The sequence below is a fragment of the Triticum dicoccoides genome, chromosome 5B, assembly GCF_002162155.2.
Source record: "Triticum dicoccoides isolate Atlit2015 ecotype Zavitan chromosome 5B, WEW_v2.0, whole genome shotgun sequence".
Taxonomy (NCBI): Eukaryota; Viridiplantae; Streptophyta; class Magnoliopsida; order Poales; family Poaceae; genus Triticum; species Triticum dicoccoides.
Genome location: NC_041389.1, coordinates 674,858,708 through 674,886,682, shown reverse-complemented (window position 1 = coordinate 674,886,682; position 27,975 = coordinate 674,858,708). Strand labels below are relative to the sequence as shown.

The following is a 27,975-nucleotide window of genomic DNA, read 5'->3' as shown; positions in this document are numbered from 1 at the left end:
AGATTTGGAGTATGGTGTGAGTTGATGTACATGCACTGTTGGGACATCTTTTGCTAGGTCTATATGTCAACTGCACTTGAAACTCAAAAGGTGAATGTTATCATAGGAAATTTTAGACCGCCAGGTTAGGATGGCCAGGATTACCTGTACTGTAAAAGTCTTTCTAGGGGTAGTAAAAACAGTAAAAAAATCGTTTAAAAAACGAAACGGATCGAATGTGAGCTTTTGAGGATCAGCCATGAAGGAAGGAGACTGAATACTGACGCTCGTCGCTGGTTAAGCTTTGCTTCGTCTCTTGAGCCTGGTTAAGCATGCTTCATCTCTTGAATACTGAAGCTCATCCCCTGACACGAAAGCCGTATGTTCTGACAACATCGTGAATCAATAAAAACATCATGTTGTACTTTCTAACTTAGAGGAGCTGAGCTCTACGGTTCAACATGGACGTGAGATTTACCCAAATCTACTGCGTGACATGCAGCGCAGCAACAGCGTGTCGATGTCCTGATGTGAACTTCCTGTCGCTTTACGATTTTGGTGATTCGCTATCATTCTGTTGTGGAATTTCATGCACTAAGATTTGGTGGTTGTGCACTCCCATGATCCACTAATCAAAGTGAAGTAAAGACACACATTGGTCACTAAACTTTATTGACGGGAAACAGGCATTGTCACTACACGCTGAGTGGATATAGCACCTGTTGACTTGACTTTGATGAGTGGAACGAATGGAAGGTCCTTAAAATGGGACGTCTCCGGGGCAACTAGGAGCCACAACTAGACAACGGAACCATACACACAAGGGCACCCAAAATGGCCAGGAGAGAACGGCTGATCCAAGCGACGGTGACCCTAATAGTCCTAGCGACGTGGTTCATCCGGAGCTCGTCGGCCATAGTCGTGCCTGCGCTGCCGCCACCACAACCACACACAACGAACATCACATGCATCCCCCGCGAGCGGGATGCGCTTCTCGCCTTCAAGGCCGGCCTCACCGACCCGAGCAACTTGTTAGAATATAAACTGTATAGGGATAGGAAAGTGGTTTAACTTGTATCCCTATCTATCTCTTCATCTCTCCCGTATCTCCTGTAACCTCTCGAGAGGATCACGATCGATCTCTCTCTCTCAAACTTGTACATCAAGGCTTCGGCCATATATATACATTGCGGCCCGAGACAAAGGGTTCTACGCTTCCTCATATGGTCATTAGAGCCCTTCCTCTCGTACGTCTAGCCCTCGAGAAGGAATCCATCTAGTTGATCGGAAAAAGAGAGGAACCGAGATCGAGAAGAGGTAACCATGTCAGGTACCACGCCGTCCACCGCTGCTGCCACCATGCCCGCATCCACCATGAGCGCTCTGTCCACTTTATCCACACCCTCCACCTTTGCCTCATCTTCCACCTCCAGCAGCTCGCCCTCTCTCGGTCCGCCTCCATCAGAGAAGCTTACGAGGACGAACTTTCTCCTCTGGAAGGCTGTTGTGCTACCTCAGATCAAAGGAGCACAGATGGAGCACTTCCTCGACGCCACAAGTCCGGCGCCCCCTGCCACCATCACCATCAACAACAATGGGACGGAAGAGCAGGTCTTCAACTACGCCAGATCGATCTGGTTTGCGCAGCAGCAACAGGTACAAGGGTACCTCATGGGGTCTCTGTCTTGAGAGGTCCTTGCCCAAGTAGCGATGCTCCAGACGCCGGCCGAGGTATGGAACTCCATCCATGCCATGTTTGCTGCGCAAACACAAGCCCAGATGATCAACACGAGGATGGCGCTCACCAATCTGCAGAAAGGTAATCTAAGCATGGCAGAATATCTTGGGAAAATTAAAACCCTTACAGATGAAGTTGCCTGCGCCGGTGCACCGCTCGGAGACGCCGAGATCATCTCCCACGTCATCGCCGGCCTCGACATCGACTACAACCCTGTGATCTCGGCCTTGGCGGCGCGGGTCGAACCTGTTACGGTTCAGGAGCTGTATAGCCAGCTCCTGAGCTTCGACGCCCGCCTCAGCATACTTCAAGGAGGAAATCTGCGCCAGTCCTCTGTCAACGTCGCTTCCCGCGGACGTGGTCGTGGGCGTGGACAGCAGTGGCGCAAAAGCGGAAACAACAGCGGCGGCGGGCGCAGTGGTAACCAAGGCCAGGCTCGCCCTGGTGACCGCGACAACAGTGGTGGTGACCGCGGCAACAACAGCTACAACGGCGGCTACAACGGCGGCTACAACAACAACAACCGTCGGCCTAGATGCAGCTGTGCAAGAAACCGGGCCATGAAGTCATTGACTGCTGGCACCGGTATGATGAGGACTTCGTGCCTGATACAAAGCACGTCGCTGCAGCCATGCGGGAGCACGGCGGAGCTGATGGTGACACGGTCTGGTACGCTGATTCTGGAGCTACGGACCATGTCACGAACGAGCTAGAGAAGCTTGCCCTCCGAGAGAGGTATCACGGCAAAGATCAAATTCACACCGCAAGCGGTGGAGGTATGGACATCTCTCACATTGGTCAATCTTCTATTAATTCCCCTAGCCTTAAACGTGATATTATCCTTAAAGATGTCCTTCATGTTCCTCAAGCCGATAAAAATCTAGCTTCCATGTCTCGTTTAACCTCCGACAATAATGTTTTCTTTGAAACTCATCATACCTATTTTTTCATAAAGGATCGGGCAACGAAGGAGCTCATCCATCACGGTAGATGCATTGGAGGATTATATCCCATCACATCAAGAGTCTTTGATCGAAAGTGTCATCGTCAAGTTTATTCTGCCATCAAGCCCTCCTTAGCCAAATGGCACCAAAGATTAGGTCATCCTTCTCCAAATATAGTCAAGCAAGTAGTCAATAAAGGCAATCTTTCATTATCACGTAGTCCCAAAAGTGAGTCAGTTTGTGAAGCTTGTCAATGTGCAAAGAGTCACTAACTTCCTTATCCCTTGTCAAATAGTGTGTCTCATGCTCCTTTAGAGCTTATTTTCAGTGATGTATGGGGTCATGCAAGAGATTCTTTTGGTCGAAAGAAATACTATGTCAGTTTTATTGATGATTATAGCAAATTCACATGGATATATTTGCTTAAGTTCAAATCTGAAGTCTTTTCTGTTTTCCAAGAATTCCAAAAACTTGTTGAAAGACAATTTGACAGAAAGATCCTTGCAGTCCAAAGTGACTAGGGAGGAGAATATGAGAAACTCAACTCTTTCTTCCGTAGCGTTGGCATTAATCATCATGTCTCTTGTCCTCATGCACATCAACAAAACGGTTCAGCCGAACGCAAACACCATCATATTGTGGAAGTTGGTTTGTCTCTTTTAGCTCATGCATCAATGCCACTTAAATATTGGGATGAGGCCTTTATCACGGCTACTTATCTTATCAATCGTTTGCCTAGTCGAGTCATTGGCAACACTACTCCTTTGGAACGTTTGTTTCATCAAAAACCAGACTATAGCTCTCTCAAAAATTTTGGGTGTGCTTGCTACCCAAATTTGCGTCCCTACAATAGCCATAAACTTGAGTTTCGGTCCACACAATGAGTGTTTCTCGGCTATAGTAATCTTCATAAAGGATACAAATGTCTAGAAATCTCATCAGGCCGTATCTATATTTCTCGTGATGTCATTTTTGATGAAACATTATTTCCATTTGCTAAACTTCATCCTAATGTGGGAGCTCTTTTGTGTGCTGACATCTCACTTCTTTCTGATCCTCTGTCTTCTCTTGATCACGGGGGTGAATTAATTAGAACTGATCATGTGGAAAATTCCATGGAAAATTTTGAATCTAATGTTGATTGTGCAGCCACAGGACATGATTTTATGTGTGTAGATGCAGCTAAAACAGGATCAGGCGCCAGATCCCAGGAAGATTCACCTGGCGCTGCAGCTACGCGATCCGAGGCTGATCCGCGCCGCAGTCTGACGGGTGCGGGATCCCAGGCGGATCGCCTCGTGTCTCCCGTGACGGCCGGTCAGGTGGCAGACAGCCATCCAGGCGCGGAGCCAACCAGCGCCTCTGGTTCAGTGGCCGACAGCCCGCCAGGCGCGGAGCCCACTAGCCCGCACAGCAGCGCCTCGCCCCGTGCCACGAGTCCTGATGCTACTGGCAAGGGGGAGAGCGTGTCTGCCTCTGTACCAGATGGATTTTTTGTGCCGAACGGATCTTCTGTGGCTAGTTCTGCAGAAACTTCAGTTCCTCTCCGTCATACACGATCTCATTCAGGTATTGTCAAGGAGAAGAAATATATGGATGGTACAATCAGGTATGATAAACTTAAGCGTGCGTTTCTCACAAGTACCGGTGAACCAACAAATTTGCATGATGCTCTTGCACACAAGGATTGGAAGAAGGCTATGGATGTTGAATATGATGCACTTATTCAAAACAAAACTTGGCGGTTAGTTCCACCAAAGAGGGATGCTAATGTGAGCTGATGGAAGTATAGACAGATACAAAGCCAGACTAGTTGCAAAAGGTTTTAAGCAAAGGTTTGGTATAGATTATGAGGATACCTTTAGTCCCGTTATTAAATCAGCTACTATTCGACTTGTATTGTCTATTGCTATTTCCAGAGATTGGAGCCTACGACAGCTAGACGTTCAGAACGCGTTTCTTCACGGTGTTCTTGAGGAAGAAGTGTTCATGCGGCAGCCACCAGGATATGAAAACAAGAACACACCACATTATGTCTGTAAGTTGGACAAAACATTGTATGGGTTAAAACAGGCCCCAAGAGCCTGGTACTCAAGGCTAAGTACACAGTTGCAAAAGCTTGGGTTTACACCATCAAAGGCAGATACCTCATTATTCTTTTATCATAAGAACAATGTTACTATATTTGTTCTTGTTTATGTTGATGATATAATTGTTGCCAGTTCCAGCTCAGATGCTACAACTTGTCTGCTTAAGGATTTAAAGCTGGAGCTTGCTCTTAAAGACTTGGGAGATCTACATTACTTTCTTGGAATTGAGGTCAAGAAGGTAAAGGATGGCATACGTCTTACACAAGAGAAATATACCACTGACATTCTCAGAATGGTAGGTATGGAAAAGTGTAAGCCAGTCAGTACACCTATCTCTACTTCAGAAAAACTTACTGTTGAAAGTGGAGAAGCACTTGGGTCAGATGATGCAACAAACTATAGAAGTGTTGTAGGTGCATTGCAGTACTTGACTCTTACACGTCCTGATATTTCATAATCTGTTAACAAAGTATGTCAATATTTGCATGCTCCTACTACTGTTCATTGGATAGCAGTCAAAAGGATATTGAGGTATCTCAAGTTTACAGAGGGACTTGGTCTTCAGATTGTCAAGTCTTCATCTATGCTTGTGTCAGCTTACTCTGATGCAGATTGGGCAGGGTGTGCTGATGATAGAAGGTCAACAGGTGGTTTTGCTGTGTTTCTGGGAACAAACCTTGTGACATGGAGTGCAAGAAAACATGCAACAGTCTCACGGTCAAGCACTGAGGCTGAGTATAAAGTTTTGGCTAATGCAACAGCTGAAGTGATGTGGATTCAGACATTGCTACATGAACTTGGAATTAAAGTTCCACAGGCTGCAAGATTATGGTGTGATAACATTGGTGCAACCTATCTTTCAGCTAATCCTGGTTTTCATGCACGGACAAAACATATTGAAGTTGATTTTCACTTTGTCAGAGAAAGAGTGACACGCAAACTGCTTGATATAAGGTTTATTCCAACAGGTGATCAACTTGCTGATGGATTCACAAAGCCTCTGGCAATGAGGAGGTTAGATGATTTCAAGTACAATCTCAACCTTGGCAAATAGGGTTTAGATTGTGGGGGGACGTTAGAATATAAAGTGTATAGGGATAGGAAAGTGGTTTAACTTGTATCCCTATCTATCTCTTCATCTCTCCCATATCTCCTGTAACCTCTCGAGAGGATCACGATCTCTCTCTCTCTCTCTCTCTCTCAAACTTGTACATCAAGGCTTCGACCATATATATACATTGCGGCCCGAGACAAAGGTGAAGGAAATATGCCCTAGAGGCAATAATAAAGTTATTATTTATTTCCTTATATCATGATAAATGTTTATTGTTCATGCTAGAATTGTATTAACCGGAAACATGATACATGTGTGAATACATAGACAAACATATAGTCACTAGTATGCCTCTACTTGACTAGCTCATTAATCAAAGATGGTTATGTTTCCTAACCATAGACATGTGTTGTCATTTGATTAATGGGATCACATCATTAGGAGAATGATGTGTTTGACATGACCCATTCCATTAGCCTAGCAATTGATCGTTTAGTATGTTGCTATTGCTTTCTTCATAACTTATACATGTTCCTGTAACTATGAGATTATGCAACTCCCGTTTACCGGAGGAACACTTTGGGTGCTACCAAACGTCACAACGTAACTGGGTGATTATAAATGAGTACTACAGGTGTCTCCAAAGGTACATGTTGGGTTGGCGTATTTCGAGATTAGGTTTTGTCACTCCGATTATCGGAGAGGTATCTCTGGGCCCTCTCGGTAATGCACATCACTATAAGCCTTGCAAGCAATTTAGCTAATGAGTTAGTTATGGAATGATGCATTACATAACGAGTAAAGAGACTTGCCGGTAACGAGATTGAACTAGGTATTGGATACCGACGATCGAATCTCGGGCAAGTAACATACCGATGACAAAGGGAACAACGTATGTTGTTATGCGGTTTGACCGATAAAGATCTTTGTAGAATATGTAGGAGCCAATATGAGCATCCAGGTTCCGCTATTGGTTATTGACCGAGAATAGTTCTAGGTCATGTCTACATAGTTCTCGAACCCGTAGGGTCCGCACGCTTAAAGTTACGATGACAATTTTATTATGAGTTTATAAGTTTTGATGTACCGAAGATTGTTCGGAGTCCCGGATGTGATCACGGACATGACGAGGAGTCTCGAAATAGTCGAGACATAAAGATTGATATTTTGGAAGCCTATGTTTGGACCTCGGAAGTGTTCCGGGTGAAATCGGCATTTTACGGGAGTACCGGGAGGTTACCGGAACCCCCCGGTGACCTAATGGGCCTTAGTGGGCCTAGTGGAGGAAGAGGAGAAGGGGACAATGTTGGAAATATGCCCTAGAGGCAATAATAAAAGGGTTATTATTATATTTCCTTGTTCATGATAATTGTCTTTTATTCATGCTATAACTGTATTATCCGAAAATCGTAATACACGTGTGAATACATAGACCATAACATGTCCCTAGTGAGCCTCTAGTTGACTAGCTCGTTGGTCGACAGATAGTCATGGTTTCTGACTATGGACATTAGATGTCATTGACAATGGGATCACATCATTAGGAGAATGATGTGATGGACGAGACCCAATCCTAAGCATAGCACAAGATCGTATAGTTCATTTTGCTAGAGCTTTTCCAATGTCAAGTATCTCTTCCTTAGACCATGAGATCGTGTAACTCCTGGATACCGTAAGAGTGCTTTGGGTGTACCAAACGTCACAACGTAACTGGGTGACTATAAAGGTGCACTACAGGTATCTCCGAAAGTGTCTGTTGGGTTGGCACGGATCGAGACTGGGATTTGTCACTCCGTATGACGGAGAGGTATCTCTGGGCCCACTCGGTAATGCATCATCACAATGAGCTCAAAGTGACCAAGTGTTTGGTCACGGGATCATGCATTACGGTACGAGTAAAGTGACTTGCCGGTAACGAGACTGAACGATGTATTGGGATACCGACGATCGAGTCTCGGGCATGTAACGTACGCGAATGACAAAGGGAATTGTATACGGGGTTGTTCTAATCCTTGACATCGTGGTTCATCCGATGAGATCATCGAGGAGCATGTGGGAGCCAACATGGGTATCCAGATCCCGCTGTTGGTTATTGCCCGAGAGCCGTCTCGGTCATGACTACGTGTCTCCCGAACCCGTAGGGTCTACACACTTAAGGTTCGGTGACGCTAGGGTTGTATGAATATGAGTATGCAGTATACCGAATGTTGTTCGGAGTCCCGGATGAGATCCCGGACGTCATGAGGAGTTTCGGAATGGTCCGGAGGTAAAGAATTATATATAGGAAGTGGTATTTCGGCCATCGGGAAAGTTTCGGGGTCACCCGGTATTGTACCGGGACCACCGGAAGGATCCCGGGGGTCCACCGGGTGGGGCCACCCATCTCGGAGGGCCCCATGGGCTGAAGTGGGAGGGGAGCCAGCCCATAGTGGGCTGGTGCGCCCCCCTAGGCCCACCCCCTGCGCCTAGGGTTGAAACCCTAGGGTGGGGGGGGGCGCACCACATGCCTTGGGGGGCACTCCTCCCCCCTTGGCCGCCGCCCCCTTGGGAGATTGAATCTCCCAGGGCCGGCGCCCCCCCTGGGGGCCTATATAAAGGGAGGGGGAGAGGGGCAGCCGCACCCTGAAGTCCTGGTGCCCCCTCCCCCTGCTACACCTCTTCCTCCTCCGCCACGTTCTTGGCGAAGCCCTGCCGGAGTGCTGCTGTTCCACCACCACCACGCCGTTGTGCTGCTGCTGGAGCCATCACCATCAACCTCTCCTTCCCCCTTGCTGGATCAAGAAGGAGGAGACGTCACACGCTCCGTACGTGTGTTGAACGCGGAGGTGCCGTCCGTTCGGCGCTAGGATCTCCGGTGATCTGAATCACGGCGAGTACGACTCCATCATCACCGCTCCCTCTAACGCTTCCGTACGCGATCTACAAGTGGTATGTAGATGCAAACTCACTCCCTTGACTCGTTGCTTAGATGAACTCATAGATGGATCTTGGTGAAACCGTAGGAAAATTTTTAATTTTCTGCAACGTTCCCCAACAGTGGCATCATGAGCTAGGTCTATGCGTAGTTCTCTATTGCACGAGTAGAACACAATTTTGTTGTGGGCGTAGATCTTGTCAACTTTCTTGCCGCTACTAGTCTTATCTTGCTTCAGCGGTATTGTGGGATGAAGCGGCCCGGACCAACCTTACACGTACGCTTACGTGAGACCGGTTCCACCGAATAACATGCACTAGTTGCATAAGGTGGCTGGCGGGTGTCTGTCTCTCCCACTTTAGTTGGAGCGGATTCGATGAAAAGGGTCCTTATGAAGGGTAAATAGAAGTTGACAAAATCACGTTGTGGTTATTCGTAGGTAAGAAAACGTTCTTGCTAGAACCCAATTGCAGCCACGTAAAAGATGCAACAACAATTAGAGGACGTCTAACTTGTTTTTGCAGCAATTGTCATGTGATGTGATATGGCCAGAAGTTGTGATGAATGATGGATGATATATTGTGATGTATGAGATCATGTTCTTGTAATAGGAATCGCGACTTGCATGTCGATGAGTATGACAACCGGCAGGAGCCATAGGAGTTGTCTTTATTTTTTGTATGACCTGCGTGTCATTGAAGAACGGCATGTAAACTACTTTACTTTATTGCTAAACGCATTAGTCATAGAAGTAGAAGTAGTCGTTGGCGTGACAACTTCATGAAGACACGATGATGGAGATCATGATGATGGAGATCATGGTGTCATGCCGGTGACAAGATGATCATGGAGCCCCGAAGATGAAGATCAAAGGAGCTATATTATATTGGCCATATCATGTCACCACTTTATATAATTGCATGTGATGTTTATTATGTTTTATGCATCTTGTTTACTTAGAATGACGGTAGTAAATAATATGATCCCTTGCAACAATTTCAAGAAGTGTTCTCCCCTAACTGTGCACCATTGCTAAAGTTCGTCGTTTCGAAGCACCACGTGATGATCGGGTGTGATAGATCCTTACGTTCACATACAACGGGTGTAAGACAGTTTTACACATGCAAAACACTTAGGGTTAACTTGACGAGCCTAGCATATACAGACATGGCCTCGGAACACGGAGACCGAAAGGTCGAACACGAGTCGTATGGAAGATACGATCAACATGAGAATGTTCACCGACGATGACTAGTCCGTCTCACGTGATGATCGGACACGGCCTAGTCAACTCGGATCGTGTAACACCTAGATGACTAAGGGGATGTCAAATCTGAGTGGGAGTTCATTAAATAATTTGATTGGATGAACTTAATTATCATGAACTTAGTCTAAAATCTTTGCAAAATATGTCTTGTAGATCAAATGGCCAACGCTCGTGTCAACATGAACTTCAATGCATTCCTAGAGAAAACCAAGCTGAAAGATGATGGCAACAACTATATGGACTGGGTCTGGAACCTTAGGATCATCCTCATAGCTGCCAAGAAAGCAAATGTCCTTGAAGCACCGTTAGGTGACCCACCTGCTCTCCCAGCACTACAAGACGATTTGAACGTTTGGCAGACACGTGCTGATGATTACTCCCTCGTTCAGTGCGGCATGCTTTACAGCTTAGAACCGGGGCTCCAAAAGCGTTTTGAGCAACACGGAGCATATCAGATGTTCGAGGAGCTAAAACTAGTTTTCCAAGATCATGCCCGGGTCGAGAGATATGAAGTCTCCGACAAGTTCTATAGTTGTAAGATGGAGGAAAACAGTTCTGTCAGTGAGCATATACTCAAAATGTCTGGGTTGCACAGCCGCCTGTCCCAGCTGGACATTAACCTCTCGGATGAGGCGGTCATTGACAGAATCCTTCAGTCGCTCCCACCAAGCTACAAGAGCTTTGTGATGAACTATAATATGCAGGGGATGGTGAAGACCATTCCTGAAGTATTTTCAATGCTGAAGTCGGCAGAGGTTGAAATCAAGAAAGAACATCAAGTGTTGATGGTCAATAAGACTACTAAGTTCAAGAAGGGCAAGGGTAAGAAGAACTTCAAGAAGGACGACAAAGATGTTGTCGCGCCCGGTAAGCCAGTTGCCGGGAAGAAGTCAAAGAATGGACCCAAGCCTGAGACTGAGTGCTTTTATTGCAAGGGGAAGGGTCACTGGAAGCGGAACTGCCCCAAATACTTAGCGGATAAGAAGGCCAGCAACATTAAAGGTATATTTGATGTACATGTAATTTATGTGTACCTTACCAGTACTCGTAGTAACTCTTGGGTATTTGATACCGGTGCCATTGCTCATATTTGTAACTCACAGCAGGAGCTGCGGAATAAGCGGAGACTGGCGAAGGATGAGGTGACGATGCGCGTCGGGAATGGTTCCAAGGTCGATGTGATCGCCGTCGGCACGCTACCTCTACACTTACCTATGGGATTAGTTATAAACCTTAATAATTGTTATTTGGTGCCATGTTTGAGCATGAACATTGTATCTGGATCTCGTTTGATACGAGATGGCTACTCATTTAAATCCGAGAATAATGGTTGTTCTATTTATATAAGAGATATGTTTTATGGTCATGCCCCTATGGTCAATGGTTTATTCTTAATGAATCTCGAGCGTAATGTTACACATATTCATAGCGTGAATACCAAAAGATGTAAAGTTGATAACGATAGTCCCACATACTTGTGGCACTGCCGCCTTGGTCACATTGGTGTCAAGCGCATGAAGAAGCTCCATGCTGATGGACTTTTGGAGTCTCTCGATTATGAATCATTTGACACATGCGAACCATGCCTCTTGGGCAAGATGACCAAAACTCCGTTCTCCGGAACAATGGAGCGAGCAACCAACTTGTTGGAAATCATACATACCGATGTGTGCGGTCTAATGAGCGTTGAGGCTCGCGGAGGATATCGTTATGTTCTCACTCTCACTGATGACTTGAGTAGATATGGGTATGTCTACTTGATGAAACACACGTCTGAGACCTTTGAAAAGTTCGAGGAATTTCAGAATGAGGTAGAGAATCAACATGACCGAAAGATAAAATTCTTACGATCGGATCATGGAGGAGAATATTTAAGTCACGAATTTGGTACACACTTAAGAAAATGTGGAATCGTTTCACAACTCACGCCGCCTGGAACACCTCAGCGTAACGGTGTGTCCGAACGTCGTAATCGCACTCTATTGGATATGGTGCGGTCTATGATGTCTCTTACCGATTTACCGCTATCATTTTGGGGATATGCTCTAGAGACAGCTATATTCACTTTAAATAGGGCACCGTCTAAATCCGTTGAGACGACACCGTATGAATTATGGTTTGGAAAGAAACCTAAGCTGTCGTTTCTAAAAGTTTGGGGATGCGATGCTTATGTCAAGAAACTTCAACCTGAAAAGCTCGAACCCAAGTCGGAAAAATGCGTCTTCATAGGATACCCTAAGGAAACCATTGGGTATACCTTCTACTTAAGATCCGAGGGCAAGATCTTTGTTGCCAAGAACGGATCCTTTCTGGAAAGAGAGTTTCTCTCGAAAGAAGTAAGTGGGAGGAAAGTAGAACTCGATGAAGTACTACCTCTTGAACGGGATAGTAGTGCAGCTCAGGAAAATGTTCCTGTGATGCCTACACCAACTGAAGAGGAAAATAATGATGATGATCAAGGTACTTCTGATCAAGTTACTACTGAACTTCGTAGGTCCACAAGGACACGTTCCGCACCAGAGTGGTACGGCAACCCTGTCCTGGAAATCATGTTGTTAGACAACGGTGAACCTTCGAACTATGAAGAAGCGATAGCGGGCCCAGATTCCAACAAATGGCTTGAAGCCATGAAAACCGAGATAGAATCCATGTATGAAAACAAAGTGTGGACTTTGACTGACTTGCCCGATGATCGGCGAGCGATAGAAAACAAATGGATCTTTAAGAAGAAGATGGGCGCGGATGGTAATGTCACCATCTATAAAGCTCGACTTGTCGGTAAGGGTTATCGGCAAGTTCAAGGGATTGACTATGATGAGACTTTCTCTCCCGTAGCGAAGCTTAAGTCCGTCCGAATCATGTTAGCAATTGCCGCATACTATGATTATGAGATATGGCAGATGGACGTCAAAACGGCATTCCTTAACGGGCATCTTAAGGAAGAACTGTATATGATGCAGCCGGAAGGTTTTGTCGATCCTAAGAACGCTGACAAAGTATGCAAGCTCCAGCGATCCATTTATGGGCTGGTGCAAGCATCTCGGAGTTGGAACATTCGCTTTGATGAGATGATCAAAGCGTTTGGGTTTATGCAGACTTATGGAGAAGCCTGTGTTTACAAGAAAGTGAGTGGGAGCTCTGTAGCATTTCTCATATTATATGTAGATGACATACTTTTGATGGGAAATAATATAGAATTCTTGGACAGTATTAAGTCCTACTTGAATATGTGTTTTTCAATGAAGGATCTTGGAGAAGCTGCTTACATATTAGGCATCAAGATCTATAGGGATAGATCAAGACGCCTCATAGGTCTTTCACAAAGCACATACCTTGATAAAATTTTGAAGAAGTTCAAAATGGATCAGTCCAAGAAAGGGTTCTTGCCTGTACTGCAAGGTGTGAGATTGAGCTCGGCTTAATGCCCGACCACAGCAAACGATAAAGAAGAGATGAGCGTCATCCCCTATGCCTCAGCCATAGGATCTATTATGTATGCCATGCTGTGTACCAGACCTGATGTAAACCTTGCCGTAAGTTTGGTAGGAAGGTACCAAAGTAATCCCGGCAAGGAACACTGGACAGCGGTCAAGAATATCCTGAAGTACCTGAAAAGGACAAAGGACATGTTTCTCGTTTATGGAGGTGACGAAGAGCTCGTCGTAAAGGGTTACGTCGACGCTAGCTTCGACACAGATCTGGATGACTCTAAGTCACAAACCGGATACGTGTATATGTTGAATGGTGGAGCAGTAAGCTGGTGCAGCTGCAAGCAGAGCATCGTGGCGGGATCTACATGTGAAGCGGAGTACATGGCAGCCTCGGAGGCAGCGCATGAAGCTATTTGGGTGAAGGAGTTCATCACCGACCTAGGAGTCATACCCAATGCGTCGGGGCCGATCAAACTCTTCTGTGACAACACTGGAGCTATTGCCCTTGCCAAGGAGCCCAGGTTTCACAAGAAGACCAGGCACATCAAGCGTTGTTTCAACTCCATCTGAGAAAATGTTCCAGATGGAGACATAGATATTTTCAAAGTACATACGGATCTGAATGTCGCAGATCCGTTGACTAAACCTCTCTCGCGAGCAAAACATGATCAACACCAGAACTCTATGGGTGTTCGATTCATCACAATATAACTAGATTATTGACTCTAGTGCAAGTGGGAGACTGTTGGAAATATGCCCTAGAGGCAATAATAAAAGGGTTATTATTACATTTCCTTGTTCATGATAATTGTCTTTTATTCATGCTATAACTGTATTATCCGGAAATCGTAATACACGTGTGAATACATAGACCATAACATGTCCCTAGTGAGCCTCTAGTTGACTAGCTCGTTGGTCGACAGATAGTCATGGTTTCTGACTATGGACATTACATGTCATTGACAACGGGATCACATCATTAAGAGAATGATGTGATGGACGAGACCCAATCCTAAGCATAGCACAAGATCGTATAGTTCATTTTGCTAGAGCTTTTCCAATGTCAAGTATCTCTTCCTTAGACCATGAGATCGTGTAACTCCCGGATACCGTAAGAGTGCTTTGGGTGTACCAAACGTCACAACATAACTGGGTGACTATAAAGGTGCACTACAGGTATCTCCGAAAGTGTCTGTTGGGTTGACACGGATCGAGACTGGGATTTGTCACTCCGTATGACGGAGAGGTATCTCTGGGCCCACTCGGTAATGCATCATCACAATGAGCTCAAAGTGACCAAGTGTTTGGTCACGGGATCATGCATTACGGTACGAGTAAAGTGACTTGCCGATAACGAGACTGAACGAGGTATTGGGATACCGACGATCGAGTCTCGGGCATGTAACGTACCGAATGACAAAGGGAATTGTATACGGGGTTGTTCTAATCCTCGACATCGTGGTTCATCCGATGAGATCATCGAGGAGCATGTGGGAGCCAACATGGGTATCCAGATCCTGCTGTTGGTTATTGCCCGAGAGCCGTCTCGGTCATGACTACGTGTCTCCCGAACCCGTAGGATCTACACACTTAAGATTCGGTGACGCTAGGGTTGTATGAATATGAGTATGCAGTATACCGAATGTTGTTCGGAGTCCCGGATGAGATCCCGGACGTCACGAGGAGTTTCGGAATGGTCCGGAGGTAAAGAATTATATATAGGAAGTGGTATTTCGGCCATCGGGAAAGTTTTGGGGTCACCCGGTATTGTACCGGGACCACCGGAAGGGTCCCGGGGTCCACCAGGTGGGGCCACCCATCCCGGAGGGCCCCATGGGCTGAAGTGGGAGGGGAGCCAGCCCATAGTGGGCTGGTGTGCCCCCCTAGGCCCACCCCCTGTGCCTAGGGTTGAAACCCTAGGGTGGGGGGGGGGGCGCACCACATGCCTTGGGGGGCACTCCTCCCCCCTTGGCCGCCGCCCCCTTGGGAGATTGAATCTCCCAGGGCCGGCGCCCCCCCTGGGGGCCTATATAAAGGGAGGGGGGAGAGGGGAAGCCGCACCCTGAAGTCCTGGCGCCCCCTCCCCCTGCTACACCTCTTCCTCCTCCGTCACGTGCTTGGCGAAGCCCTGCCGGAGTGCTGCTGTTCCACCACCACCACGCCGTTGTGCTGCTGCTGGAGCCATCATCATCAACCTCTCCTTCCCCCTTGCTGGATCAAGAAGGAGGAGACGTCACACTCTCCATACGTGTGTTGAACGCGGAGGTGCCGTCTGTCAGCGCTAGGATCTCCGGTGATCTGAATCACGGCAAGTACGACTCCATCATCACCGCTCCCTCTAACGCTTCCGTACGCGATCTACAAGTGGTATGTAGATGCAAACTCACTCCCTTGACTCGTTGCTTAGATGAACTCATAGATGGATCTTGGTGAAACTGTAGGAAAATTTTTAATTTTCTGCAACGTTCCCCAACAGACAAGGGGCAGCCGCGCGCCCCTCCCCCCAAGTCCGAATAGGACAAGGAAGGGGGGCGGTGCCCCCCCTTTCCTTTCCCCCCTCTCCTCCTTCCCCCCAAGTCCTAGTCCAACTAGGGAAGGGTGGAGTCCTACTCCCAGTGGGAGTAGGACTCCTCCGGCGCGCCTCCTCCTAGGGTCGGTCGCACCCCCCTTGCTCCTTTATATACGGGGGCATGGGGGCACCCTAGACACACAAGTTGATCTACGGATCGTTCCTTAGCTGTGTGCGGTGCCCCCCTCCACCATATTCCACCTTAGTCATATCGTCGCAGAGTTTAGGGGAAGCCCTGCGTCGGTAGAGCATCATCATCGTCACCACGCCGTCGTGCGGACGGAACTCATCCCCGACACTTTGCTGGATCGGAGTCCGGGGATCGTCATCGAGCTGAACGTGTGCTGAACTCGGAGGTGCCGTACGTTCGATACTTGGATCAGTCGGATTGTGAAGACGTACGACTACATCAACCGCGTTGTCATAACGCTTCCGCTTACGGTCTACGAGGGTACGTGGACAACACTCTCCCCTCTTGTTGCTATGCCATCACCATGATCTTGCGTGTGCGTAGGATTTTTTTTTTGAAATTACTACGTTCCCCAACAGTGGTATCCGAGCCAGGTTTATGCGTAGATGTCATATGCACGAGTAGAACACAAGTGAGTTGTGGGCGGTACAAGTCATACTGCTTACCAGCATGTCATACTTTGGTTCGGCGGTATTGTGAGATGAAGCGGCCCGGACCGACATTACGCGTACGCTTACGCGAGACTGGTTTCACTGTTACAAGCACTCGTGCTTAAAGGTGGCTGGCGGGTGTCTGTCTCTCTCACTTTAGCTGAATCGAGTGTGGCTACGCCCGGTCCTTGCGAAGGTTAAAACAGCACTAACTTGACGAACTATCGTTGTGGTTTTGATGCGTAGGTAAGAACGGTTCTTGCTAAGCCCGTAGCAGCCACGTAAAACATGCAACAACAAAGTAGAGGACGTGTAACTTGTTTTTGCAGGGCATGTTGTGATGTGATATGGTCAAGACGTGATGCTATATTTTATTGTATGAGATGATCATGTTTTGTAACCGAAGTTATCGGCAACTGGCAGGAGCCATATGGTTGTCGCTTTATCGTATGAAATGCAAATGCCCTGTAATTGCTTTACTTTATCACTAAGCGGTAGCGATAGTCATAGAAGCAATAGATGGCATAAACGACAACGATGCTACGATGGAGATCAAGGTGTCGCGCCGGTGACGATGGTGATCACGACGGTGCTTCGGAGATGGAGATCACAAGCACAAGATGATGATGGCCATATCATATCACTTATATTGATTCCATGTGATGTTTATCCTTTATGCATCTTATCTTTCTTTGATTGACGGTAGCATTTTAAGATGATCTCTCACTAAAAATTATCAAGAAGTGTTCTCCCTGAGTATGCACCATTGCCAAAGTTCGTCGTGCCCAGACACCACGTGATGATCGGGTGTGATAAGCTCTATGTCCATCTACAACGGGTGCAAGCCAGTTTTGCACACGCAGAATACTTAGGTTAAACTTGACGAGCCTAGCATATGCAGATATGGCCTCGGAACACGGAGACCGAAAGGTCGAGCGTGAATCATATAGTAGATATGATCAACATAGTGATGTTCACCATTGAAAACTACTCCATCTCACGTGATGATCGGTTCTTGTTTAGTTGATTTGGATCACGTGATCACTTAGATGACTCGAGAGATGTCTGTCTAAGTGGGAGTTCTAAAGTAATATGATTAATTGAACTTAAATTTATCATGAACTTAGTACCTGATAGTATTTTGCTTGTCTATGTTTGTTGTAGATAGATGGCTCGTGTTGTTGTTCCGTTGAATTTTAATGCGTTCCTTGAGAAAGCAAAGCTGAAAGATGATGGTAGCAATTACACGGACTGGGTCCGTAACCTGAGGATTATCCTCATTGCTGCACAGAAGAATTACGTCCTGGAAGCACCGCTGGGTGCCAGGCCTGCTGCTGATGCAACTGACGACGTTAAGAACGTCTGGCAGAGCAAAGCTGATGACTACTCGATAGTTCAATGTGCCATGCTTTACGGCTTAGAACCGGGTCTTCAACGACGTTTTGAACGTCATGGAGCATATGAGATGTTCCAGGAGTTGAAGTTAATATTTCAAGCAAATGCCCGGATTGAGAGATATGAAGTCTCCAATAAGTTCTACAGCTGCAAGATGGAGGAGAATAGTTCTGTCAGTGAGCATATACTCAAAATGTCTGGGTATAATAATCACTTAATTCAACTGGGAGTTAATCTCCGGATGATAGCGTCATTGACAGAATTCTCCAATCACTACCACCAAGCTACAAGAGCTTCGTGATGAACTATAATATGCAAGGGATGAACAAGACAATTCCCAAGCTCTTCGCAATGCTAAAAGCTGCGGAGGTAGAAATCAAGAAGGAGCATCAAGTGTTGATGGTCAACAAGACCACTAGTTTCAAGAAAAAGGGCAAAGGGAAGAAGAAGGGGAACTTCAAGAAGAACAGCAAGCAAGTTGCTGCTCAAGAGAAGAAACCCAAGTTTGGACCTAAGCCTGAAACTGAGTGCTTCTACTGCAAGCAGACTGGACACTGGATGCGGAACTGCCCCAAGTATTTGGCGGATAAGAAGGATGGCAAGGTGAACAAAGGTATATGTGATATACATGTTATTGATGTGTACCTTACTAGAGCTCGCAGTAGCACCTGGGTATTTGATACTGGTTCTGTTGCTAATATTTGCAACTCGAAACAGGGACTACGGAATAAGCGAGCACTGGCCAAGGACGAGGTGATGATGCGCGTGGGAAACGGTTCCAAAATCGATGTGATCGCGGTCGGCACGCTACCTCTACATCTACCTTCGGGATTAGTTTTAGAACTGAATAATTGTTATTAGGTGCCAGCGTTGAGCATGAACATTATATCTGGATCTTCTTTGATGCGAGACGGTTATTCATTTAAATCAGAGAATAATGGTTGTTCTATTTATATGAATAATATCTTTTATGGTCATGCACCCTTGAAGAGTGGTCTATTTTTATTGAAACTCGATAGTAGTGATACACATATTCATAATGTCGAAGCCAAAAGATGCAGAGTTGATAATGATAGTGCAACTTATTTGTGGCACTGCCGTTTAGGTCATATCGGTGTAAAGCGCATGAAGAAACTCCATACTGATGGACTTTTGGAATCACTTGATTATGAATCACTTGGTACTTGCGAACCGTGCCTCATGGGCAAGATGACTAAAACACCGTTCTCCGGTACAATGGAGAGAGCAACAGATTTGTTGGAAATCATACATACAGATGTATGTGGTCCGATGAATGTTGAAGCTCGTGGCGGATATCGTTATTTTCCCACCTTCACAGATGATTTAAGCAGATATGGGTATATCTACTTAATGAAACACAAGTCTGAAACATTTGAAAAGTTCAAGTAATTTCAGAGTGAAGTGGAAAATCGTCGTAACAAGAAAATAAAGTTTCTACGATATGATCGTGGAGGAGAATATTTGAGTTACGAGTTTGGTTTACATTTGAAACAATGCGGAATAGTTTCGCAACTCACGCCACCTGGAACACCACAAAGAAATGGTGTGTCCGAACATCGTAATCGTACTTTACTAGATATGGTGCGATCTATGATGTCTCTTACTGATTTACCGCTATCGTTCTGGGGTTATGCTTTAGAGACGGCCGCATTCACGTTGAATAGGGCACCATCAAAATCCGTTGAGACGACGCCTTATGAACTGTGGTTTGGCAAGAAACCAAAGTTGTCATTTCTTAAAGTTTGGGGCTGCGATGCTTATGTGAAGAAACTTCAACCAGATAAGCTCGAACCTAAATCGGAGAAATGTGTCTTCATAGGATACCCAAAGGAGACAGTTGGGTACACCTTCTATCACAGATCCGAAGGCAAGACATTCATTGCTAAGAATGGATCCTTTCTAGAGAAGGAGTTTCTCTCGAAAGAAGTGAATGGGAGGAAAGTAGAACTTGATGAGGTAACTATACCTGCTCCCTTATTGGAAAGTAGTTCATCACAGAAATTGGTTTCTGTGACACCTACACCAATTAGTGAGGAAGCTAATGATATTGATCATGAAACTTCAGAACAAGTTTATACTGAACCTCGTAGGTCTACCAGAGTAAGATCCGCACCAGAGTGGTACAGTAATCATATTCTGGAAGTCATGTTTCTTGACCATGATGAACCTACGAACTATGAGGAAGCGATGATGAGCCAAGATTCTGCAAAATGGCTAGAGGCCATGAAATCTGAGATGGGATCCATGTATGAAAACAAAGTATGGACTTTGGTTGACTTGACCGATGATCGGCAAGCCATTGAGAATAAATGGATCTTTAAGAAGAAGACTGACGCTGATGGTAATGTAACTGTCTACAAAGCTTGACTTGTCGCAAAAGGGTTTTCGACAAGTTCAAGGTGTTGACTACAATGAGATTTTCTCAACTGTAGCGATGCTTAAGTCTGTCCGAATCATGTTAGCAATTGCCACATTTTATGAAATCTGGCAAATGAATGTCAAAACTGCATTCCTTAATGGTTTTCTTAACGAAGAGTTGTATATGATGCAACTAGAAGGTTTTGTCAATCCTAAAGGTACTAACAAAATGTGCAAGCTCCAGCGATCCATGTATGGACTGGTGCAAGCATCTCAGAGTTGGAATATACGCTTTGATAAGTTGATCAAAGCATATAGTATTATACAGACTTGCGGTGAAGCCTGTATTTACAAGAAAGTGAGTGGGAGCTCTATAGCATTTCTGATACTATATGTAGATGACATATAGTTGATCAGAAATGATATAGAATTTCTGGATAGCATAAAGGGATACTTGAATAAAAGTTTTTAAATGAAAGACCTCGGTGAAGCTGCTTACACATTGAGCATCAAGATCTATATAGATAGATCAAGACGCTTGATAAGATTTTTTTCAATGAGTACATACCTTGATAAATTTTTGAAATAGTTCAAAATAGAACAATCAAAGAAGGAGTTCTTGCCTTTGATGCAAAGCTATGAAGTTGAGTAAGACTCAAGACCCGATCATGGCAGAAAATAAGAAAGAGAATGAAAAGTCATTCCCTATGCCTCAGTCATAGGTTCTATAAAGTATGCTATGCTGTGAACCAGACCTATTGTATACCTTGCTCTGAGTTTGACAAAGGAATACAATTTTGATCTAAGAGTAGATCACTGGACAGCGGTCAAGAATATCCTTAGTGAGGACTAAGGAGATGTTTCTCGATTATGGAGGTGATAAAAGAGCCCGTCGTAAAAAGTTACAACGATGCAAGCTTTTACACCAATCCAGATGACTCTAAGTCTCAATCTGGATACATATTGAAAGTGGGAGCAATTAGCTAGAGTAGCTCCGTGCAGAGCATTGTGGACATAGAATATTTGCAAAATACATACGGCTCTGAATATGACAGACCCGTTGACTAAACTTCTCTCACAAGCAAAACATGATCATACCTTAGTACTCTTTGGGTGTTAATCACATAGCGATGTGAACAAACCCTTTGGGTGTTGATCACATGATGATGTGAACTATGGGTATTAATCACATACATATGTGAATATTGGTGTTAAATCACATGGCGATGTGAACTAGATTATTGACTCTAGTGCAAGTGGGAGACTGAAGGAAATATGCCCTAGAGGCAATAATAAAGTTATTATTTATTTCCTTATATCATGATAAATTTTTATTATTCATGCTAGAATTGTATTAACCGGAAACATGATACATGTGTGAATACATAGACAAACATATAGTCACTAGTATGCCTCTACTTGACTAGCTCATTAATCAAAGATGGTTATGTTTCCTAACCATAGACAAGTGTTGTCATTTGATTAATAGGATCACATCATTAGGAGAATGATTTGATTGACATGACCCATTCCGTTAGCCTAGCAATTGATCGTTTAGTATGTTGCTATTGCTTTCTTCATGACTTATACATGTTCCTGTAACTATGAGATTATGCAACTCCCGTTTACTGGAGGAACACTTTGGGTGCTACCAAACGTCACAACGTAACTGGGTGATTATAAAGGAGTACTATAGGTGTCTCCAAAGGTACATGTTGGGTTGGCATATTTCGAGATTAGGTTTTGTCACTCCGATTGTCGGAGAGGTATCTCTGGGCCCTCTCGGTAATGCACATCACTATAAGCCTTGCAAGCAATGTAGCTAATGAGTTAGTTACGGAATGATGCATTACATAACGAGTAAAGAGACTTGCCGGTAACGAGATTGAACTAGGTATTGGATACCGACGATCGAATCTCGGGCAAGTAACATACCGATGACAAAGGGAACAACGTATGTTGTTATGCGGTTTGACCGATAAAGATCTTCGTAGAATATGTAGGAGCCAATATGAGCATCCAGGTTCCGCTATTGGTTATTGACCGAGAATAGTTCTAGGTCATGTCTACATAGTTCTCGAACCCGTAGGATCCGCACGCTTAAAGTTACGATGATAGTTTTATTATGAGTTTATAAGTTTTGATGTACTGAAGATTGTTCGGAGTCCCGGATGTGATCACGGACATGACGAGGAGTCTCAATATGGTCGAGACATAAAGATTGATAGATTGGAAGCCTATGTTTGCACATCGGAAGTGTTCCGGGTGAAATTGGCATTTTACCGGAGTACCGGGAGGTTACCGAAACCCCCCGGTGACCTAATGGGCCTTAGTGGGCCTAGTGGAGGAAGAGGAGAAGGGGACAAGGGGCAGCCGCGCGCCCCTCCCCCCCCCAAGTCCGAATAGGACAAGGAAGGGGGGCGGCGCCCCCCCTTTCCTTTCCCCCCTCTCCTCCTTCCCCCTAAGTCCTAGTCCAACTAGGGAAGGGGGGGAGTCCTACTCCCGGTGGGAGTAGGACTCCTCCGGCGCACCTCCTCCTAGGGCCGGCCGCACCCCCTTGCTCCTTTATATACGGGGGCAGGGGGCACCCTAGACACACAAGTTGATCTACGGATCGTTCCTTAGCCGTGTGCGGTGCCCCCCTCCACCATATTCCACCTCAGTCATATCGTCGCAGAGTTTAGGCGAAGCCCTGTGTCGGTAGAGCATCATCATCGTCACCACGCCGTCGTGCTAACGGAACTCATCCCCGACACTTTGCTGGATCGGAGTCCGGGGATCGTCTTCGAGCTGAACGTGTGCTGAACTTGGAGGTGCCGTACGTTCGGTACTTGGATCGGTCGGATCGTGAAGACGTACGACTACATCAACCACGTTGTCATAACACTTCCGCTTACGGTCTACGAGGGTATGTGGACAACACTCTCCCCTCTCGTTGCTATGCCATCACCATGATCTTGCGTGTGCGTAGGAATTTTTTTTGAAATTACTACGTTCCCAACAAAAGGGTTCTACGCTTCCTCATACAACTACCTTTCGTCATGGCGAGTCGAGGAGGACTGCTGCTGGTGGACGGGTGTCGAGTGCAGCTACCGGATCGGTTACGTTGTCGGCCTCCATGTCAACAGTGATACCGACTTGTATGATGAAATCATGCCCGGAGCCATCGGAGGTCAGATAAGCTCCTCCTTACTCACTCTACGACATCTCAAGCACCTGGACCTCTCGTACAACAATTTCAGTGGTAGTCCCATCCCGGAGTTCATCGGGGGTCTTAGGAGCCATAAACATCTCGCCCTCACCAGCTCATCTTTCGGTGGGCGAATCCTTCCCCACCTCGGGAACCTATCCAATCTGGTCAGCCTTGACCTCTCAATTCAGTTACGTGGTTTTTGCTCACCTGATCTCAGATGGTTGTCACGCCTGCAGAAGCTACAATATCTCGACATGTCTGAGGTGGACCTCAGCGCTAACGTTGACTGGACTCATGTTGTCAACATGCTCCCCTCCCTGATAACCCTTTGAACTAGCTGCTTGTGGGCTCCAAAACATTATGCCACTGCCGTTGCACTCCAACCTCACATCACTAGATACACTCGACCTCGAGTCCAACTCATTTAACTCATCCTTTGGAGCCAACTACTTGGTTTGGGATCTACCTATGCTCACAGGCCTTGATCTGAGTAACTGTGGAATCCAGGGTTCTATACCTGGCGAAGTGGGAAACTTGACCTCTATACAATCATTGAGCCTTAGCACAAACAACTTCTCCGGCATGGTGCCATCGACCTTCAAGAAACTAAAGAAACTACAACTGCTCCAATTATCAGAGAACTTCATTAGTGGGGACACAGAAGACCTATTTCATAGATTGCCAACAAATGAGTTACAAGAGTTGTATGGACTGTAACAATCTGAGAGGGAGCCTTCCATATCGGCTAGAGCAATTTAGCAGCTTGCTCATACTTCAACTCGATAATAATAAACTACCCGAAGAGATACCCGTTGGTATACATGAACTCACAAATTTGGAGGAATTATGGTTAGACTCAAACAACCTACATACAATTACTGCAGACCATTTCATAAACATGACCAGTATAAAAGTTCTATGGATCTCCAACGATCCGTTAACTATAGTGGTTGACAGAAAAAGGAACACTTTATTGAAATTAACTTCAGCGAGTTTTAGTTCTTGCATCCTAGGCCCCCAGTTTCCTGCATGGATTAGCCAACCAACGATCACCTATCTTGATATTTCAAACACCTGTATACATGATTCCATACCTGATGAGTTCTGGATCTCTATGTACCATGCTGAACAGTTGCATTTGTCTAGAAATCGGATTTTCGGCTGGCTTCCCGCATTTTTTCGGTTTCGTGGAACCAAATAAATTGTTTTGGATATTAGTTTTAATCAGCTTGCTAGACCAATTCCAACACTACCAAAGAACCTAGTCTACTTGGACCTGTCAGGGAACAATCTGTTGGGCACAGTGCCATTGCATATTGGCACTCCAAAGCTACAAATACTCATGCTTTTCAAAAAATCCTTTTCTGGGACCATTCCATGCTCCATGTTTGAGTTGCAGGAATGAAATTTCTAGACCAGAACCTACTAAATGGGACAATGCCCAATTGCCCTCCTACACCCAAATTTTCAAGTATTACTTGTTGGGGAACGTAGTAATTTCAAAAAAAATCTTGCGCACACGGAAGATCATGATGATGAATAGCAACGAGAGGGGGGACTGTTGTCCACATACCCTCGTAGACCGTAAGCGGAAGCGTTAGCACAACGCGGTTGATGTAGTTGTACGTCTTCACGATCCGACCGATCCAAGTACCGAACGTACGGCACCTTCAAGTTCAGCACATGTTCAGCTCGATGACGTCCCGCGAACTCTGGTCCAGCAGAGCTTCACGGGAGAGTTTCGTCAGCACGACGGCATGATGACGGTGATGATGTTGCTACCAACGCAGGGCTTCGCCTAAGCACGACTACGATATGACCGAGGTGGAATATGGTGGAGGGGGGCACCGTACACGGCTGGGAGAGATCAACAGATCAACTTGTGTGCCTAGAGGTGCCCCCTGCCCCCGTATATAAAGGAGTGGAGGAGGGGGGAGGGCCGGCCCTCCTATGGCGCGCCCTAGAGGAGTCCTACTTCCACCGGGAGTAGGATCCCCCTCCCCCGCCCCCCCTTCCAAGTAGTAGTAGTAGTAGGAGTCAAGAAAAGGGAAAAGAGAAGAGAAGGAAGGAGGAGGCGCAGCCCCTCCCCCTAGTCCAATTCGGACTAGACCTTGGGGGGCGCGCAACCTCCCCTCTCTTTTTCCCCTAAAGCCCAATAAGGCCCATATACTCCCCGGCGAATTCCCGTAACTCTCCGGTACTCTGATAAATACCTGAATCACTCGGAACCTTTCCGATGTCCGAATATAGTCGTCCAATATATCGATATTTACGTCTCGACCATTTCGAGACTCCTCGTCATGTCCCCGATATCATCCGGGACTCCAAACTACCTTTGGTATATCTAAACACATAACTCATAATATAAATCGTCACCGAACGTTAAGCGTGTGGACCCTACAGGTTCGAGAACTATGTAGACATGATCGAGACACATCTCCGGTCAATAACCAATAGCGGAACCTGGATGCTCATATTGGCTCCCACATATTCTATGAAGATCTTTATCGGTCAAAACGCATAACAACATACATTGTTCCCTTTGTCATCGGTATGTTACTTGCCCGAGATTCGATCGTCGGTATCTCAATACCTAGTTCAATCTCGTTATCGACAAGTCTCTTTACTCGTTATGTAATGCATCATCCCGCAACATTGCTTGCAAGGCTTATAGTGATGTGCATTACCGAGAGGGCCCAGAGATACCTCTCCGACAATTGGAGTGACAAATCCTAATCTCAAAATACGCCAACTCAATAAGTACCTTCGGAGACACCTGTAGAGCACCTTTATAATCACCCAGTTACGTTGTGACGTTTGGTAGTACACAAAGTGTTCCTCCGGTAAACGGGAGTTGCATAATCTCATAGCCATAGGAACATGTATAAGTCATGGAGAAAGCAATAGCAACATACTAAACAATCAAGTGCTAAGTTAATGAAATGGGTCAAGTCAATCACATCATTCTCCTAATGATGTGATCCCGTTAATCAAATGACAACTCATGTCTATGGTTAGAAAACTTAACCATCTTTGATTAACGAGCTAGTCAAGTAGAGGCATACTAGTGATCTATGTTTGTCTATGTATTCACACATGTATTATGTTTTCGGTTAATACAATTCTAGCATGAATAATAAACATTTATCATGAAATAAGGAAATAAATAATAACTTATTATTGCCTCTAGGGCATATTTCCTTCATTACTATGCTTAACTTGAACAACAACAATCTTTCATGAGAATTGCCAACCTTTCTTCGGAGGTTTAAAGAGCTAAAATTCCTTGATCTCGCATGCAATAAATTTACTGGGCGTTTACCAACATGGATTTGGTCAAAGATACCATCCTTAGCATTTCTGAGGCTGCGGTCAAGCATGCTCACTGGTGGCATCCCTGTTGAACTCACCAAGATAAAGGGGCTTCAATATTTAGACATTGCAAACAACAACATCTTAGGAAAGATACCACTATCACTTGGGAATCTCATAGCTATGGCTCATACTCCCAATCAGCAAGGCGCACTTTTCAAAACTGTCAACTTTGTTGTGGCCGTCTCCATCTACAAGAACCCGCATGCTTATACCGATAGTCTATGGGTGGTCACAAAAGGCCAGCAGCTTGAATACACGACAGGAATCATGTACATGGTAAACATGATTTCTCTTGCAACAATTTAACAGGGCAGATTCCTCATGAAATCGGCATGCTCGATGCATTGAAAAACTTGAACTTGTCTTGGAATCATCTCAGCGGCATAATCCCTCAAACGATTGGTGAGCTATGGGCAGTGGAATCTTTGGATCTCTCGTATAATAAGCTCTCTCGTGAAATCCCTACAAGTCTTGCGGATCTAACAGTACTGGCACACTTGAACCTGTCATATAACAATCTGACATGAACCATACCATTTGGAAATCAGTTAAGAACTCTGGACGACCAGCCATCCATCTACATTGGTAACCCAGGTCTATGTGGCCCACCCGTCTCAAGGAACTGTTCACGAACTGAAACCACTGCACTGGCTCTTGAAGATGAGCATGAGGGCATGGGCGATGCATTGTCATTATACCTCGGTATTGTCACGGGGTTTGTAGCAGGTCTCTGGATTGTGTTATGTGGCTTCTCTGGATTGTAGCAGGTCTCCGGCACCATGACAGCAGCCACCGAAGAAAAGAATGATGGATCACCTCCTCACCCGAGCTCGATGCAGCTCCATCGCTGATATGCAGCTTTGCGGACCTCCAAGGTGGCTCACCAAAAGTGAAGCCCTTACCGTTGAACGAATCAGACCGGGGCAACACCCCGGCCACGCCATCGAACTCCAGATCTGGCACCCCACCGTGACTAAGACGTCGCACAAGAAAACCATACCTGTCATCCATGAACCACGAACCCAG

At 45.7% G+C, this 27,975-nt stretch overlaps 2 pseudogenes; both read left to right on the top strand.

Moving 5' to 3' along the window:
• Positions 1 to 813: 813 nt before the first annotated feature.
• LOC119310470 lies at positions 814 to 27,713 on the top strand (annotated as a pseudogene).
• LOC119313361 lies at positions 1,870 to 2,008 on the top strand (annotated as a pseudogene).
• Positions 27,714 to 27,975: the final 262 nt, after the last annotated feature.